Source organism: Pristis pectinata, chromosome 7, assembly GCF_009764475.1.
Source record: "Pristis pectinata isolate sPriPec2 chromosome 7, sPriPec2.1.pri, whole genome shotgun sequence".
Taxonomy (NCBI): Eukaryota; Metazoa; Chordata; class Chondrichthyes; order Rhinopristiformes; family Pristidae; genus Pristis; species Pristis pectinata.
This window is the reverse complement of record NC_067411.1, coordinates 39,971,546-39,990,647: the sequence shown is the minus strand read 5'-3', so window position 1 is coordinate 39,990,647 and position 19,102 is coordinate 39,971,546.

Sequence of the window (19,102 nt, the reverse complement as noted above, 5' to 3'; positions counted from 1 at the left end):
TATGTTCAACTTCTTCAAAATGTTTTGGGCTAGAATTTGCAGATCAAGACAAGCTCCTCACAGTGACATCTTTAAAAAACAGCATCTACTTACCTGGAGGGAGCTGGACAACCACAAATTGCTGGTGAGGGCCAGTTGGGTTCCTCACTGTGAGGCCATGTGCATCAAGGGGGCCTCCCACCTGGCTCCCTGCCATGGTCCCACTGCGGGAGGTGTTGCCGTCCTCTTGCTGAGGGCCATTGACTGAGGAAGAAGCAGGTGAGTGTTGTGAGATATACACAGAAAGACACAGATACACACACAAACACACCATAGACACAGACAAGCATACACAAACGTACATACACACACTCATCACAGACACACACACACCATAGACACAGACACACATACCTACCATAGGCACAAACAGACAAGCACACACAAACATACACACACATTCACCCTAGACTCGGACACACAGAACAGATAAACAGCCACACGTACACATACACATACTCACCATAGGACAAGGCAGACACACACTCACCATAAACACATACACAGAAACACACATATACACAAACACACACACAGACTAACACAAAGACACGTACACACACTCCATAGAGACAGACACACACATGCAACCACGCACGCACGCACAGAGGTTCTTCAGCACTGTCAAGGCCATCTCCAGGTTCTCAGTCAACTGAGAGCCAAGAACAGAGGTAAAAGCATCAAGGACAGAGAGCCAGTCAGTGCCTACTGGGAGGGACACCCTGCTGGCCTCCTAAACTGCAGCTCAGTCCTAACGGAAATGTCCTTGACTCCTTCCCACTGCAACCATCATAAAGCAACATAAGATGGAGACAAATAATTTGTGGACAGCCACATTGAGAAGACTGCTCCACAGTCCCCTGCCAACTGATGGACCTGCAGTATGTTGATTGTCTGAGGCCAAACTCCAAAACCATTGTTGATTCATTCAATGAAACAATCAAGAGAATGGACCTTGTACTCAACATCCATATACAAAGGTCCCCTACCAACCTGCCCCATTTTCCCACAACTGCCTACTAGCAAGAAAGGGTCATGCTGAGATTCCTGAAAAAATTCCCATATTCAGAGCCACCAAAGAGGCAGACATCAGAGTTCGCTGCCATCTTCAATTAATCAAGCGCAGCCGTAGGATGGTTGTGGAAAAGAGTATTTGAAGATCAAGATCTCAGACCTGGCACAAAACTGCAGCTCAGTTATTGAGGCAGGGGTGACCTGGGTTCTGGAGTGGAGGCGATGGAGGTTGAATGAAGCTCCATTCTCAAGTGTGGTTTGAAGAAGGTGAAGTGCAACATTGCAGTGAAAATGATTGGGAAAAGTGTTAGTACATTGTCACAGGCCTTGTTTGACACCAGTCTTCACTAAGATTGGCTGTGTTGCAGACACATTGGTTAGAATCATAGTTTGCATGCCATCATGAACCAAACGTAAGAGGATGACAACTGGGTAGCAGTGATCCCTACTCTGCTGTATGCTTCTCCAACCTGAAGTACCTACAGGAGGTATCTAAAGGCACTAGAAAATACCATCAATGGTGTCTTTGCAAAATTCACTTGGAGGAGAACCAAGTCAGTGTCAGTATTCTCTCCCAGACCAACTGAGACCCTCGTTACACTCAGTCAGCTCCTTTGTGCTGTGCGTGTACATGTGTGTCTGTGTTTGTGTGTGTGTGCGTGTTTGAGTGTGTGGGTGTAGATGGGTATGTGTGCGTGCTTGTGTGTGTTTGTGCTTGTTTGTGTCTGTGTGTGTGTGTGTTTATGCATGTCTATTTATGTGTGTATGCTTGTGCATGCCTGTGTGTACAGGTGTGTGTTTATGTGTGTATGCAGGTGTGTCTGTGTTTGAGTGTGTGTGGGTAGCTATGTGTTTGGTATGTGTATGCCTGTAAGTGTGAGTGTGTGTGTGCCTGCACTGAGTGTATGTGGGTGTTTGTGGTGTGTGTTTATGTGTGTGTGCTTGTTTGTGTGTGTGTTCATGTTTGTGTGTTTGTTCATATGTGCTTGTGTTTTATGCATATGTTTGCCCATGCATGTTTGCATGTGTGTATGGGTTTCTGCATGCATGTGTGTGCACGTGTATATTTGTGGGTGTGTGTGTACAATATCAGAACACTCGGTTTGTGTTGTGAAAAGTGGAAAGGAAACGGTTAATCTTTCCCTCTCGCGTAGTTGCTTGTAACCAGCTTGTTTATTTAACTGGTAATTTCCCATAAACCCGTCAGCACAGGGATGCACACTATAATACATTCCCTTTACCTCTGTTCCAAAGAATCTGTCCTTTTTATTTCCTTTGTACCGTGTTACAAACTCATTCCCTGGCTCTGGAATGATCCAGTGCTCCCTCTGTGCTCTGAACGATGGGACCTGATTTAACTGTGATATAACCAACTTGGCCGGGCTTTGGTATAATTCTTCTCACTTATTTTTACTTTGTACTAAACCAGGACACAGGCATCAAACCCCATTTAATGGTTGAAACAAAAGTGAGTTTCCTTGAGACAGTGTTGAAAGGTTTGAACACCTGGCTATTTTTTTGTTGGTGGACTTTGTTGCTGTAATTAGGAAAGGAATGACTCGTCTTTTGAAAATTTGTTCCCTTAAGTCTTGAGCTGAAGGTTCAATTGCAGTTCATGGAAAAGGACATGTTGTACCCAGTGAATTTGAATCCTCTGTAACAACACGTTCTCGTTGAACTATTACACACTGACACATCCCACACACCAGCTCAAATTTATACCCCACCCACTTAAAAGGGTCACAACAACAGTGAAAACAACTCTCTCACTTTTTAGCCCCTTTGACTCACAGAACCATCCTGAGGCATCTCAAAGGAATGCCACAGACAACATTTGACAGCAAACCATTCAGAGAGATATTAGGAAAGTTAATGAGGTAAGTCAATGAGGTAAGTTAGTGGCTAAGGAGCACAAGAGAGATGGAGAAAGTTAGGGAGTGAATCTCAGAGCTAGGGGCTTCCAACAGGTCAAAGACCAAGCTAAGGTGTTCCGAGAAAAACTAAAAAAATTGTAACTATCCTAAAACAGTGATATATGGCCCAGTTTATTTCCTGTGTAGTTTCTGTATGTTTTAGGGTAGGCAAAGAGTGAACAAAATCTTTGAAGTTTGCTTAGCTTCAGAGTTAGTTGCTTCAAGTTTCCAGGCAGTCTCCAGGTTACAACAGGGTTTCTCTGTTCCTGAGAACCATTCGTAACCCTGAACTGTCTGTAAGTCAAGAACGGTGTGTGGGAGAGGATCACAGAAAAAGCCGTGATGGGAGAGTGGGCAGGGGTGGGAAGAGTGGCCACCAGCTGGCCTCACTGACTCAATGAGTGAGTGAGTCTGCTCAATGCTCCCAGCTCTGCTCAGCTCCAACCAGCCCCCAATTGTTGCATCTCGGAGGGGGAGATTGGGGGTGGGGGGGGGGGTAGTGGGGGAGGTGGGAGAGAAGGCACACGGAAATGCCTATTCCCACCTGGCAGAAAATGCCTGCAGCCCTGCAACCGCCAGTAAATCCATTCCGCCAGTCTCCCAAATGTTTGTTCGTGTGTACAGGGTGTTCATGAGTCAAGCGTTCGTAACCTGGGGAGGATCTGTATTGTTCCATTAAGAATAACTGCATTGTTCCTATCACTTGGATGGTTCCCTGTGTCCACCTGCCAATCTCTTGGCTGTGAGGCAGACATTGATGCTGAAATCCAGCACCACCTTTTGCCCAATAAAAATGTTTGTAGTGTAGCGGTTGCTACCGCGGAATAAAACAAGACACTAGTCGGAGGATCGTCAAACAAGAACTGGTTTATTTTCCCGCCTTGCGTGGGCCCTTTAAGGGAGAATGTTCCCGCCCAAAACAACCGGCAATGACGTAAGTACTACGTCATCAAGACTTTCCCGCGCGCGGGTTCTCCCCGTCGCTCGGAAAGACGAGGCCCGCCGCCATCTTGGGCCTCATCACTCCGACGCCGTGCGACCCGACTGCCGAGCCGGTTCGCCCGACTAAACGGTGAGTCGCCACACAACCCCCCCCCCCCCAGAACCGGCGATACAGTCCCCAAGGTCCGTGGGCTGTGCCAGCTGCCGCTTAGGGGGCCGGCCTCTGCGTCTCGGCGTTGCAACCTTGACAGGTTGTTGCAGATCCAAATGGGCCGGTTTGAGGCGGTCCGCCATGAAAACCTGTTCCCTGCCTCCAATGTCCAAAATAAAGGTGGATCCGTTATTCCGTATGACTCGGAACGGTCCCTCATATGGTCGTTGCAATGGCGCCCGAGGTGTGCCCCTGCGAACGAAAACAAACTTACAGTCCCGTAGTTCCTTGGACTGGCAGGATGGGGCTTGACTGTGCCGTGAGGTGGGAATCGGGGCCAAGTTGCCAAGCTTCTCGCGCAGTCTTTGTGGGACTGCTGGGGGTTGTTCCCCTTGGTCCCGAAGGGCAGGTATGAAATCCCCGGGGACAACTAGGGGCGCCCCGTACACAAGCTCAGCTGACGAAGTGCGGAGGTCTTCTTTGGGGTCAGTGTGTATGCCGAGCAGGACCCAAGGCAGCTCGTCAACCCAGTTAGGACCCTTCAGGCAGGCCATCAAGGCTGATTTCAGATGGCGGTGAAAACGTTCCACCAACCCTTTTGATTGAGGATGGTAGGCCTTGGTGGTGTGCAGCTGCGTCCCTAGTAGGTTCGCTAATGCAGCCCAGAGACTGGAAGTGAATTGGGTGCCTCTGTCTGAAGTGATGTGGGCCAGGACACCAAAACGTGAGACCCAAGTTGTGAGCAGCGCCCGGGCGCAGGAATCAGTTGTGATGTCAGTCAGGGGGGTTGCCTCAGGCCACCTCGTGAACCGGTCCACGATGGTAAGGAGGTACCGGGCTCCTCTTGAAACCGGCAGAGGGCCCACGAGGTCGACGTGTATGTGGTCGAACCTCCTACGGGTAGGCTCAAACTGCTGTGGTGGGACCTTGGTGTGTTGCTGGATTTTTGACGTCTGGCAGTGCGGACAAGTCCTGGCCCACTCACTGACCTGTTTGCGCAGGCCATGCCAGACAAACTTGCTGGCGACCAGTCGGACAGTAGATCTGATGGACGGGTGCCACAAGCCATGTACCGAGTCAAAAACGCGTCTCCGCCAGGCTGCAGGGACTATAGGGCGGGGCTGACCCATCGCAACGTCGCAAAGTGGGGTCCGCTGACCTGGACCAACCAAGAAATCTTGGAGCTGCAGACCCGAGACTGCGGTTCTGTAGCTGGGCAGTTCTTCGTCGGCTTGCTGTGCGTCAGCTAGGGCCGTGTAGTCGACACCCAAGGATAGGTTGTGGATGGTTGGTCTGGCAAGGGCATCAGCAACGACATTATCCTTTCCGGAGACATGTTGGATGTCAGTTGTGAACTCGGAAATGTAGGATAAATGTCTCTGCTGACGAGCTGACCAGGGATCGGAGACTTTGGAGAAGGCAAAGGACAGAGGCTTATGATCGGTGAAAGCGGTGAAAGGCCTGCCTTCTAGAAAGTATCGGAAATGCCGGACCGCCAGATACAGTGCTAGAAGTTCCCGATCAAAAGCGCTGTACTTCAGTTCGGGCGGTCTAAGGTGCTTGCTGAAAAATGCCAAGGGTTGCCAGCGGCCTTCGAGTAGCTGTTCCAGTACCCCACCCACCGCGGTGTTGGACGCATCTACCGTGAGGGCAGTTGGGACGTCAGTCCTGGGGTGTACAAGCATCGTGGCGTCTGCCAGGGCATCTTTGGCCTTAACGAAAGCAGCCGCAGCCTCGTCAGTCCAGGTGATGTCCTTGCCCTTACCAGCCAGCAGCGAGAACAGAGGGCGCATGATACGGGCTGCTGCAGGGATGAACCGATGGTAAAAGTTGACCATCCCAAGGAATTCCTGTAGGCCTTTGACTGTGTCGGGGCGGGCAAAATGGCGGATAGCGTCCACCTTGGCGGGTAGGGGTGTTGCCCCGTCGCTGGTGATTTTGTGGCCGAGGAAATCGATAGAGTCAAGTCCGAATTGGCACCTGGACGGGTTGATCGTGAGGCCGAAATCGCGGAGGCGGGAATACAGCTGGCGGAGGTGGGAAAGGTGTTCCTGGCGGTTACGGCTGGCGATCAGTATGTTGTCTAAGTAAATGAACACTAAGTCCAGGTCTCGGCCTACTGCGTCCATCAGCCGCTGGAAGGTCTGCGCGGCGTTCTTAAGGCCGAACGGCATCCGAAGGAATTCGAACAGGCCGAATGGGGTGATAATCGCAGTTTTGGGGACGTCATCCGGATGGACCGGGATTTGGTGGTATCCCCTAACAAGGTCCACTTTGGAAAAGATGCGGGCCCCGTGTAAGTTCGCTGCGAAGTCCTGGATGTGAGGGATGGGATAGCGGTCCGGGGTGGTGGCGTCATTCAGCCTGCGGTAGTCGCCGCAGGGCCTCCACCCTCCGGTGGCTTTGGGGACCATGTGCAGGGGGGAGGCCCAGGGGCTGTCTGACCTGCGAACAATCCCCAGCTCCTCCATGTGACGGAACTCTTCCTTTGCCAGGCGGAGCTTGTCTAGAGGTAATCGTCATGCTCGGGCATGAAGGGGTGGCCCTGTACCCCGTGTTTGGGCCTAGAATTTGTAAACGAAGGTGCCAAAATTGATGGGAATTCGGCTAGGAGCTTGGCGAAATCGTCGCCAGAAAGGGAAATGGAGTCCAGGCGCGGGGCTGGTGGGCTGATTTCTCCCAGGGGATAGGTCTGGAGAGTGCTAGAGTGGACTAACCGCTTCCTTCGCAGGTCGACTAACAGGTTGTGGGCCCGAAGGAAATCAGCTCCTAGGAGTGGTCGGGCGACAGTGGCAAGGGTAAAGGTCCAGGTAAAACGGCTGCCGCCAAATTGTAATTGAAGTGTACGGGTGCAGAAAGACCGTATCGTTGTACCGTTGGCGGCATTGAGTAGAGGACCTGGTGGCCTGTCACGAGTGTCGCGGCCGGTCGGGGGCAAAATACTGACCTCCACTCCAGTATCAACGAGGAAACGCCGTCCAGATTTCTTGTCCTGAACGAAGAGGAGGCTCTGTCGGCGGCCAGCCGCCGTAGCCATCAGCGGCGGCTGGCCCTGGCGTTTCCCTGAAACTTGCAAGGTGGGCGGCATCGACGGGCCTCCGCACCCCACCTCTGATGGTAGAAGCACAGCTGGTCACCCGTGTCGTCGTCTGCGTTCCTGGGGCGTGGCTGCTTGGTTGCTGGGGCCGGGCGAGGCGGGCGTTGGGCTCGCAGCCTGGTGATTTGACTGACGGACGAACCGCTCTCGCGCTTGGCCCTCCACAGGACATCTGCCCGGGCGGCCACCTCACGGGGGTTGCTGAAGTCGGCGTCAGCTAACAACAAGTGGATGTCATCGGGGAGCTGTTCGAGGAAGGCCTGGCTTGTGTCCCTCGGCCAATGCCAGCATCTCATTCATTAGGGTGGATGGGGATCTGTCCCCCAGGCCATCCAGATGAAGCAGGCGGGCAGCGCGCTCACGACGGGAGAGGCCGAAGGTCCTAATCAAAAGGTCTTTGAAAGCCGGGTACTTATCTTCCTCCGGAGGCGACTGGATGAAGTCTCCAACCTGGGCAGCTGTCTCTTGGTCCAGAGAGCTAACCACATGGTAGTACTTCGTGGAGTCGGAGGTGATCTGCCGAAGGTGGAATTGTGCCTCGGCCTGGTCAAACCAGATGCTGGGCCGAAGTGTCCAAAAGGTGGGCAGCTTGAAGGCCACTGCGTTGGCTGCTGCGCTGTCGTCCATTGCGCGGGTCCAAAAGCCGTTTGGACTGTCGGGGTCACCAATGTAGCGGTTGCTACCGCGGAATAAAACAAGACACTAGTCAGAGGATTGCCAAACAAGAACTGGTTTATTTTCCCACCTTGCGCGGGCCCTTTAAGGGAGAATGTTCCTGCCCAAAACAACCGGCAATGACGTAAGTACTACGTCATCAAGACTTTCCCGCGCGCGGGTTCTCCCCGTCGCTCGGAAAGACGAGGCCCGCCGCCATCTTAGGCCTCGTCGCTCCGACGCCGCGCGACCCGACTGCCGAGCCAGTTCGCCCGACTAAATGGTGAGTCGCCACAGTAGATCAATATGTTAAATTCAGCACAAAGCTCACCATCTACTACCCCAATGGTGATCCTAACTCTCCTGCAAGCTTCTGAGTCATGAGACCTGTTTTAAGGTTGCATTAAAAACTCTCCAGTGCATTTCATAGCTGTCTCCCCAAAATCCTCCAAATCCAAAGGCAGGATAAGCCGACCAACGTCAACATTCACTCCCAGGTCCACATCCCCAGGACTGAATTAAACATCCATTTGCAGGCCATTCACCTGTCCAACACCAGCCTCCAGCGAGGTATGCTCTATTCCAAACACAGTCAGGGCAAGAGATTCACAGGTGGTAAATTGGTTTATTATTGTCACATGTACCGAGGTACAGTGAAAAACTTTGTTTTGCGTGCCATCCACACACATCATTTCATCACATCAGTACATTGAGGTAGTGCAAGGGAAAAAGCAATAACAGAATGCAGAATATAGTGTTAGGGTGGCACGGTAGTGTAGTGGTTACTGTAATGCTATTATAGCGCCAGCAACCTGGGTTCAATTCCCGCCGCTGTCTGTAAGAAGTTTGTACTTTCTCCCCGTGTCTGCGTGGGTTTCCTCCGGGTGCTCCGGTTTCCTCCCACATTCCAAAGACGTACGGGTTAGGAGTTGAGGGCATGCTATGTTGGTGCTGGAAGAGTGGCGACACTTGTGGGCTGGCTCCAGCACGTTTTCAGTAAAACAAAAAGATGCATTTCACTGTGTGTTTCAATGTACATGTGACTAATAAATAAATATCTTACCTTATCTTAGTTACAGACAGTGCAATGCAGTCCAGTGCAGTGCAGCCAGACAATGAGGTGCAAAGCCATAACGAGGTAGATTGTGAGGTCAAGAGTCCATCTTATCGTACTAGGGAACCATTCAATAGTCTTATAACAGGGGATATAAGCTATCCTTGAGCCTGGTGGTACATGCTTTCAGGCTTTTGTATCTTCTGCCCGATGGGAGGGGGGAGAAGAGAGAATGTCCGGGGTGGGAGGGATCTTTGATTATGTTGGCTGCATGACCGAGGTAGGGAGAAGTGTAGACAGAGTCCATGGAGGGGAGGGCGGTTTTCATAATGTGCTGAGGTGGGCAGCAGAGACCATCCAAAGATGTTCTCAAAGCCTTCTTGAAAATATGGACCATCTCCGCCAGTTTGTGGAAATTCTTGGAGATGGAGCATTCAGGATGGAATGGAGAAGCTTGGGCCGAGTTGTCAGCAGTGCGTGTAAATGGCACACTTCCTCTCAATCTGCCCATTGAGCATAGAACACAGAACATCGAACAGTACAACACAGGAACAGGACTTCATTCCACGTTGTTGTGCCAAACTAATTAAACACCTAACTAAACTAAACCCTTCTGCCTCCACAATGTCCGTACCTCTCCATTCTCTGCAAATTCATGTGCCTATCTAAGAGCCTCTTAAATGTCTCTATCGTATTTGCCCCTATTACCACCCCTGACAGCGCATTCCAGGCATCCACCACTCTCTGTGTAAAAAACCTGCCCCGCACACGTCCTTTGAACTTACCCCCTCTCACATTAAATGCACGCCCTCTAGTAATAGACATTTCGACCCTGGGAAAAAGATACCGGCTGTCCACCCTATCTATGCCTCTCATAACCTTATAAACTTCTGTCAGGTCTCCCCTCAGCCTCTGTCACTCCTGAGAAACGTGTGGCAGATCCCACATTGGTGGCTTCACCCACCTCAGAACCCACAGAACCAGAGGGGAAGCGAGTCACCTTCAATCCTGAGGGACCACCTACGAGAAAAGTAGAGAAACACTGGAGAAATGTTATACAGAGGTCACACTCCCGGAATGGAAGGGGAGAGATTGCATGGGCCCCACAGAGTTTGGGGCCCCAGCTCCGGGAAACATGTCACTACCACCATCCCAGGGAACTCAGGGTTGACTCTCTGTGATCACCAAGTTTCTGGGCACTTCTCTTCAAACTTGAAGTCACTCAGACGGGGGCCTCTGTTCGTAGGTTAGTATCAGCCCCACAAACATAAGCCACAGGCTCCAAATGGCACCTCCACCTATGACATCAGGGTGCAGGGCTGTGCCAAGTTGGACTGTGGCTTTCAACCTCGGGAGCGTCTCACTGAAAAGCTTCCAGCTCTGGCTATCAGCTCACTGCTGATGCTGGTTTCTGACACTCACTCTTATCTCCCAGCTTGACAAGATAACAAAACAAGTTGCGTTGTGTTTCTTCTGTTCACAAGTGCTTTTATTTTAAATATCGCTGCTAAACTTGATTAAAATGAAATGCATCAAATTAGTGAAAGGCAGCTTATTACTAATTGATTCTGTGGTCTTTGGGTCCACATTCTATCCACAAGTTCAGTGTTATTCCTCATGTTGGTGATAGCACATTACATAACACAAGTTATCTAAGTGTGGAACACTGTGTCCAAGAACAGTAAACAATGTTCCGCAAGAGTTGGAAGTACTCTGTTAAACAACTCTCGGTGACCTTGCTTTAGCAGCTGCTTTCTTGGATTATTTAAAAAATGAGCATATTGTATTATAAATGGAAAAGGCTGACTGCATCTTAAAAGGGCAATGTCAAACTCTCTTTTCAGTCCTGAGAAGGTTACAAGAGATTGGACAGAGTTCAAAATCAGGAAGGGCTTTCACTATGTAAGAAAGAACTGCTCAGAAGATACATTTTAAGGTAATCAGCAAAAGAATCACAGGGAATTTTGTTTTGCAAAACTCCAATAATCCAGGACCCTAGGGACTTCTGTGGTGCTAGACTTTCTGGACTATTAGATGTTATTCCTATTCATACCCCAACCCACTTTTAATTCACTTTTTTTCGGATATTACATAGTAGTATAATAAATTTTCCAATGATCGGGTGGGTTTAAAGAGAATGTGGGAAATGGGGGCCCCAGTGAGTTTAAAGGGAGTGCATAAAACGGGACCCCAATGAGTTTAAAAGGAACGCAGGAAACATCACTCAGTGAGCCAGTTGTTGAACCATCTGGATTTCCAAACAATAGGATTGCAGATTATCAGAGTTTTACTAAAGTGTCATCTGTGAAGCCCTGTCCAGAAGGGTGGTGGAAGCAGATCCAACAGCAGCTTCCAAAAGGGAACTGGATAAAACTGAAGTGGATAGAAGAGGCAGGACTATGGAGGAATAGCAGGGGAATGGGACTAATCAAAGAGCCAGCACTGACATGATGGGCTGATTGGCCTCTTTTTTGCTGTGTCATTCTAGGAATTCTATATCAGTCTGGATCAAGGAAGTCCCGAGGTCTTAGGGAAATAAAATGTAGAATGGCCTGATGGGAATATATTCCTGTGAAGTGGAAAACTATAACGTGAATTCTCTGAGTTTAGTTTTGCCCCCTTCTGGTCCCACTATCAGCTCGTGAAAAGCTGCTGATTAATCTTCAGGTTACAGCAGTCCACAGTTACCTCACTCTCAGACACCATACCCAGCCATACAACACCCGACTCAGTCACCCCATCAGCAATCATCCACCATGGATCCTGAGAGTGTAGTCACTGCAAATTCTCCAGGTTAACGCAACTGCAACTGGAGGACACCATTGAGCCTGCTCTGTTACATCCATAAAATCATGGCCCCTGCTACCATTAATTCCATCTACCACCTTGGTACTGCAAGCTTTAATACCTCTTGTTTAACAGAAGTCTCTCAATCACAACATCTTTTTTGAGGAGTATATTCAAAATCTCCACAGTGCTTTGTGTAAAGAAATGCCCCCTGAATTCATCTGTGAACAGTTGGGCTCTAATTTTAAGATAATGCCTCTTTGTTCTGGACTCCAACACACTGGAGGAACTAGTTTCTCTCTATTTTACCCCATCCACTCCTTTATCTGTCTTAAATACCTTACAGCATCTTTTAATCTTCTACATTCAGGGGAATATAGCCCTACAGCATTGCACTACCCTCTCTGTACTGCTGAGGTTTTTGTCCTCAAGCCTCTTGAAAGGGAGTTGAACCCACAACCTTCTAACTCAGTGCTACCTACTGACCCATGGAATACCTCCACCTTTTGTAGACCTGGATCAGACCTTCATCTGACTTCCGAGAGTGTGAAGAATTTGTAGACACATACAAATGGCCTTGTGAGTTCACCTCCCAAAGTGTCTCACCTTCTCTTGGTTTCAGTCCAACAGTTTAGTGTAAGAAATTGAACCAGGCATACACCATGCAGTACTCTTGGGCCTGTCCTGTCATTCAGTGATACCATAGCTGATCCTGAACCCTGAGTTCATTTGTTTGTCCAGTCCCAGATCTCTGATACCCTTAGTGTCCAAAGTCGATCTCAGCTTTAAATATACTCAACGACCGAACTTCCATAAGGCCAAGTTCCCTGAGAGAAAAAAATTCCCCTTGTCTCTATACTAAATTATTGACCCTTTATCCTAACTCTTTGCCTCCCATTTCCAGGTTCTCCAGCTGGAAGAAACTGCCAATAGGGTTGCACAGTGGTGCGACGGGTAGTGCTGATATCTTACAGTTCCAGAGACCCGGGTTCAATCCTGACCTCACCTCAGGTGCTGTGTGTGCTGAGTTCGCACATTCTCCCAGTGACCTGTGGGTTTCCCCGGATGATCTGGTTTCCTCCCACATCCCAAAGATATGCTGGTTGGTAGGTTGATTAGTTGCTATGAACTACCCTGAGTGTAGGTGGAAGGTGGAGGAATCAGAGTGGAGTTACTGGTCATGTGAGAGAGAGAGAAGGTTACAGAGAAGTAAGGGGGGATGGTATTGATGGGATTGGTTTGAGAGCCAGGAGTTGGGATGTCATCTTACAAATGTGCAAGTCGTTGGCGAGACCAGATTTGGAGTATTGTGTGCAGTTCTGGTCACCCAGCTATAGCAAGGATGTCATTAAGCTGGAAAGGGTGATGTAAAGATTCACAAGGATATTACCAGGACTGGAGGGCTTGAGATATAAAGTCATGAGGGGCATAGATAGGGTGAATGACCACAGTCTTTTCGATGCTAAAGAACTCCCTATTCCACCAACTGTATGTATTCCTCGGACAAAAACAATGACAATTTTGAAAAGAACACCTGCAAAAATGAAATGATAGCAAGTTGTCAATCCCCAAGGTGACTGCACATTACAGATTTCATTGCAATAATACAAGCCCCCTCTTTCAGAGGCATAGCAGTCCTTTTACATAGGGTAGATCACATCGCATGAGGGGCATGGATAAGGTGAATGGTTACAGTTTTTCTCCCCCTGGGTAGAGAAGTCTAAAAGTAGAGGGCATAGGTTTAGAAAGATTTAAAGGGGACCTGATGCGCAACCTTTTCACACAGAGGGTGATGGGTATATGGAATGAGCTACCAGAGAAAACTGCAGGGGCAGGTAGAATTACAATGCTTAAAAGACATTTCAATAGGTACGTGGATAAAAAAGTTCAGAGCGATATGAACCAAACGCAGGCAAGTGGGACTAGTTCACATAGACATCATGGTCAGCATGGACTAGGCGGGACAAAGGGCCTGTTTCCATGCTGAATATGACTCTCAACCTGATAGACTGAATGGCTTCCTTCTACGTCCGTAGAAGATAAAAAAAAAGAATATGAGGAAATTAGCATCGATCCTGTTGATCCCTATCAGAATCTGTCCAGTTTTCAATGGCTCAGGGGATGTTTTGTCTGGGGGCTGATGTAACAGGTCAGATAGGATTATGAAAGAAAAACAGCTTAATCGAGGGAGCATTTCACTTGTGTGATCCAGCGGGACAGATCTGAGTCTGCCCTGTCGACGTGTTTAAATAAGTTGAACACTTTGCCATAAGATGGAAGGTTATTGCATTTGACTGGATGAAATTAAGAAACTTAAAACAAAAGTGAAATAAGGAATTGTGTGTGCATTTGCAAATTTGCATCAGTCAATTTGGCTCGCATGCTCCTGTTTTTATTCAGTCTTGAGATATGTACGTCACTGGCAGAGTACCATCCCAACCACTCATTACCCATCCCTAACTGCCCTCAAAAGGGAGTGGTGAGCTGCTTTCTTGAACCATCAGTGAAGTAGCAACTTGGTTCAACTGGGTGGCTTGCTAGGCCATTTCAATGAGTCAGCCACACTGCTGTGTGTCTGGAGTTACAAGTAGGTAAGGATGTTTGATTCTCTTACCAGCCCAGGTAAGGATGGTAGATGGAGACACAAAAGACTGCAGATGCCGGAATCTGGACCAACAAACGAGACGCTGGAAGAACTCAATAGGTCAGGCAGCATCTGTGGAGGGAAATGGACAGTTGATGTTTCAAGTTGAGACCTCATCTGGAGTGAAAGAGTAGAGGGGTGATAGCCAGTATAAAAAGGTGAGGGGAAGGGAGCAAGAGCTGGCAAATGATAGATGGATCCAGGTGAGGAGGGAGTGACAGATGGGGGGGTGGAAATAGTGTCAGAGGATGGGAGGTAATAGGTGGAGGCAACAAAGGGCTGCAGATAATGGAGTCTGATAGGAAAGGAAGGTGGAGCATGGAACCAAATAAGGGAGATGGGCAGATGGGAACAGTGGGGGTGGGGACCCAGAGGAAGATGGGCAAATGGAGTGGGTGGAGGAGGGGAAAGAAACCGGGTGATGGTGGTTGGGGTGGGTGTAGGAGGAACTGGATAGATCAGGAGGCGAGAGAAAAGGGACAGAGGGAGAAGGTTACCCTGAAATTAGAGAATTCAATGTTCATGTCATCAGGTTGTAGACTATCCAGGCGGAATATGAGATGCTGTTGATAGATTCTCTTCCAGATGGCTTCTTAGAACAATTTGAGTGTTTTATAGTCATTGTTATGTACATTAGCTTCTTATTCCAGATCTATTAAGTTAATTGAATTTAAATTCCTTATCTGCCATGATGAGATTCAAACCACTATTTCTGGATCATTTGTGCAGACCCCTGGGTTACCAGAGCTAATGAACCCTGCAATGTCGCACATAAGATTGTATCTGTGGTGGGTGGGAAGGTGGAATTATTGGGCAACCGCTATCCAGCAATTGGTCCAAGGTTTGAGGATAAACAGGAAGGAGACCCATTCATTTCCTTGATATGTTTCAGGTTTGTCAAACTCCTTTTGGTCTGATTTTATACTTTGCTCTGTGTCTTATCTCCTTAATTTATTTTTGACTATAAAAGAACTTGCTGGACTGACTTGTAAAGTAATCTTGTATAATCAATATATTCAGATTTCCAGCTTTAATTGTTCCAACACTGGTGGCCATGTCTTTGTTGTCGAGGCAATGAGCTCCAGAATTCTCTCCCTGTACCTCTTCGCCTCAATCTCCTCCTCTAAGAAATTTGTGAAGCTCTATTTCTTTTACCCCAGCTTTGGCCACTTGTCCTAATGTCTTCTAATGTGGCTCAGAGTCAGATTTTGTTTGGTAACACGCCGATTAAGCAGATTAAGTTGGTTTGCTATGTTAAAGGTACTGTATAAAGGCAAGTTATTATTGTTCCTTGCAGGAAACTCCAGAGGTCAAATTCCCCTGTCTCCCCTCCCCGTGGGCTATTTGTACTTGTGCTGTCTGAAAATTTCAACTGGGCCTCTCTACTTGCCCCAGGTACATCCAGTGGAGGTCTTTGTCTGCTGAGAGTTGGTTGAGGGTTCACACCTGCACCTTGTGATTTCAAAACCCATCACTGCTTGTACGTTTAAATACATTCAATGGAAGTAAGTTGTTAGCTACTATCAACTCCCCCCGAGGCATTGAAACCTTTTAATGTGTTTATTATAGGGAATATATCTGTTCATCTGCAGGGTGTATTGGGTACATAAAAAAGAGCCTTAGTGGTATCCACATTTTTTGTTATCTGCATGAAGTCCACGTCGGTATACCTTGTGGGTAACAAGGAATTAGTTTACACAGAATTATGAGAGGCATAGATAGGATACATCTTTCCCCTTGACAGAGGTGTCTGTAACCTGTGGTCATTAGTTTAAGGTAAGGGGTAACAGATACAGAAGGGATCAGGAGGAAGATGTTTTGTTCACCCAGAGTGTGTTCAAAATCTGAAACACACTTCCTGAGGGGTAGAGGCTCTCACAATGTTTAAGAAGGATTTGGGTGGACTCTTGAAATGTCTTATTATTGAACACTATGGGCCAATTGCTGAGGAAAAGGGATTAGTACAGATAGATACATGTGGGCAGGCATGGTAGTGTAGTGGTTAGCTATTACAGTGCTAGTGACCCAGGTTCAAATCTGGCCACTGTCTGTAAGGAGTTTGTATGTTCTCCCCATGTCTGCGTGGGTTCCCTCTGGGTGCTCTGGTCTCCTCCCACATTCCAACGACATACGGGTTAGGAAGTTGTGGGCATGCTATTTTGGCGCCGGAAGTATGGCGACACTTGCGGGCTGCCCGCGGAACACTCTACACAAAAGATGTATTTCACTGTGTGTTTTGATGTACACGTGACTAATAAAGATATCTTATCTTATCTTACATGATAGTCAGAATAAATACAATGGGCTGAAGGGCCTGTTTCCATGGGGTATGACCCTATGACGTCTTCCCTGTTAGAGATTATTTGAGAGTCATGAAATTATGGATAATGTAATTATGGATTAATTAAAATGAGAACCAGACTTCAGGAAATAAAACCTGTTCACAATTTAACTCCGACTGATATACTAAGGCTATTGAAACCAATCATTGGGTGTGGGATTCTGATTCTATACCTTTGAAACTACACAAGGGACTGTTCATGTTAACTGGTGGTCATTAAATCTTCAGTATTAACACATTGTTAAAGGTGTATCCCTGCCACTTAATGCACAGTTCAGGACAGATCTGTTTTGTCACTTAATATTCTGGCCAATTGTATATTCAGGGAGCCATCCCTCAACACTGTAAGATGTACATTTTGGTTGTCTGGAAGCTCTCGGACCAGCCACCAGTACTGAATATTCAAAGGGGTTCTGCTCGTTGGGATGTGCTACCATTGCAAATATGTAATTCTGCAAAGTTACCTGTCTATATTCAAAATGTTGAAGTTAAGGAGGTGATCATAGCCATTGAAGCTGTAGTTAATCGTTTATTGTTGTCTTTGTGTTTAACAAGTATGAAACACTGTGTTGGGAGAGGAGAACTAGATTCTCCCTAGAAGATTTGTTGTGTTTTATGTCACCAGCTTCAGTGCCTCTCTGGTCACAACACTCCCCAGCTTACTAAGGCCCGACTAATGTACAAACATACCTATGAACAAATTTTTGGGAGACCGGCGGGATGGATTTGCCAGCTGCCGTGGGGCTGCAGGCATCTTCTGCCGTGTGGGAGCTCAGTGCATGGCCACATTTCCAACTTGCAAACTGTCTGGGTTAGGAACAGTTCACAGGAATGGAACTCTGCCGTCACGTGGGGAGGAACTGTATAGTGCTCCACACGTCTCCTCCCTCCCTACTTCAATACTCCTAACTAACATCCCCTATTCCATTCTTCCCCCCCTGCTTTATCCTGGCTCCTGTTAATGGCTCTTATTAATGGCCTGTTCCTGCTTCTATATCTTATGTTCTTATCAGTGCAGCAAAATGGTGCTCAGATGGAAGATCAGTCATGATCTTGTTCAATGGAGGAGCAGGCTTGAAGGGCCAAATGACCTAATCATGCTCCTATTTCTTACGTCCTAAATTACATCTATACAACTTGCCTGAACTAACAATCATTTAAACACACTTACTTGTCCCATTCAATTATCTGCAAGTTCTCACGTTTCCATCTTCATGTTGCCTGAAGATAGCCTTGAAAGCCAAGATCATGTGTAAATGATCCAAGTCCTTTTGCTGCAAGTAATACTTTTGGAGGATTATCATCCAATAGTCAGCTCTACCCCAACAATGATAATACTGGAATGAAAGGCAGAATTAGGAGGAAGTATAATTATCTCACTGAATAGCAAAAGGAGTGGTAATCTGTATTCATATAGTTTTTACATAATAAAACATCCCAAGGGACAAAATCAGACAGAATTTAACATCTAATCTCAGAAGGCTGTATTGTGCTGATCAAGGATCTTTAACCAGAAATGGTGACTGTTTCTCTTTCCACAGATGTTACCTGACCTGTTGAATGCTTCCAGCATTTTCTATTTTTGCTTCAGATTTCCAACATCTGTACAGTGAATGGTAGGGCCCTGGGGAGAGTTGTAGAAAAGAGTGACCTAGGAATACAAGTATATGGTTCCCTGAAAGTGCCATCATAGGTAGACAGGGTGGTGAAGAAGGCTTTTGGCACGCCTTCATCAATCAGGGCATTGAGTATAGACGTTGGTATGCTATGTTGCAGTTGTACAAAATGTTGGTGAGGCCGCATTTGGAACATTGTGTTCAACTTTGGTCACCCTGCTATAGGAAAGATGCCATTAAACTGGAAAGAGTACAGAAGAGATTTACGAGGATGTTGCCAGGACTTGAGGGACTGAGTTATGGAGAGAGGTTGAGCAGGTTGGGACTACTTTCATCAGAGCATAGGAGAATGAGAGGTCATCTTATAGAGGTGTATAAAATTATGAGGGTGAATGCACACTGTCTTTTACTCAGGGTTGGGAATCAAGAACTAGAGGGGTTTAAAGTGAGGGGGGAGAGATTTAATAGGAATCTGAGGGGAAAACTTTTCACCCAGTGAGTGATCCATATATGGAATGAGCTACCAGAGGAAGTGGTTGAGGCAGGCACATTAACAACATTTAAAAGACACTTGGACAGGTACGTGGATAGGAAAGGTTTAGAGGGATATGGGACCAATGTGGCCAAATGGTACTAGTTTAGATGGGAATCTCGGTTGGCATGGACCAGTTGGGCCGAAGGGCCCGTTTCCATGCTGTATGACTCAATGAGTTATTCTGATTTTCCAAAGCAGCTTTGGGTAGGTGACTAAAAGGGGGAAGGAGTAGCCTCAAAAAGGGGAAGGGCAGGCACGGTAGTGTAGCGGTTAGCATAACGCTAATATAGCGCCAGCAACCCGGGTTCAATTCCA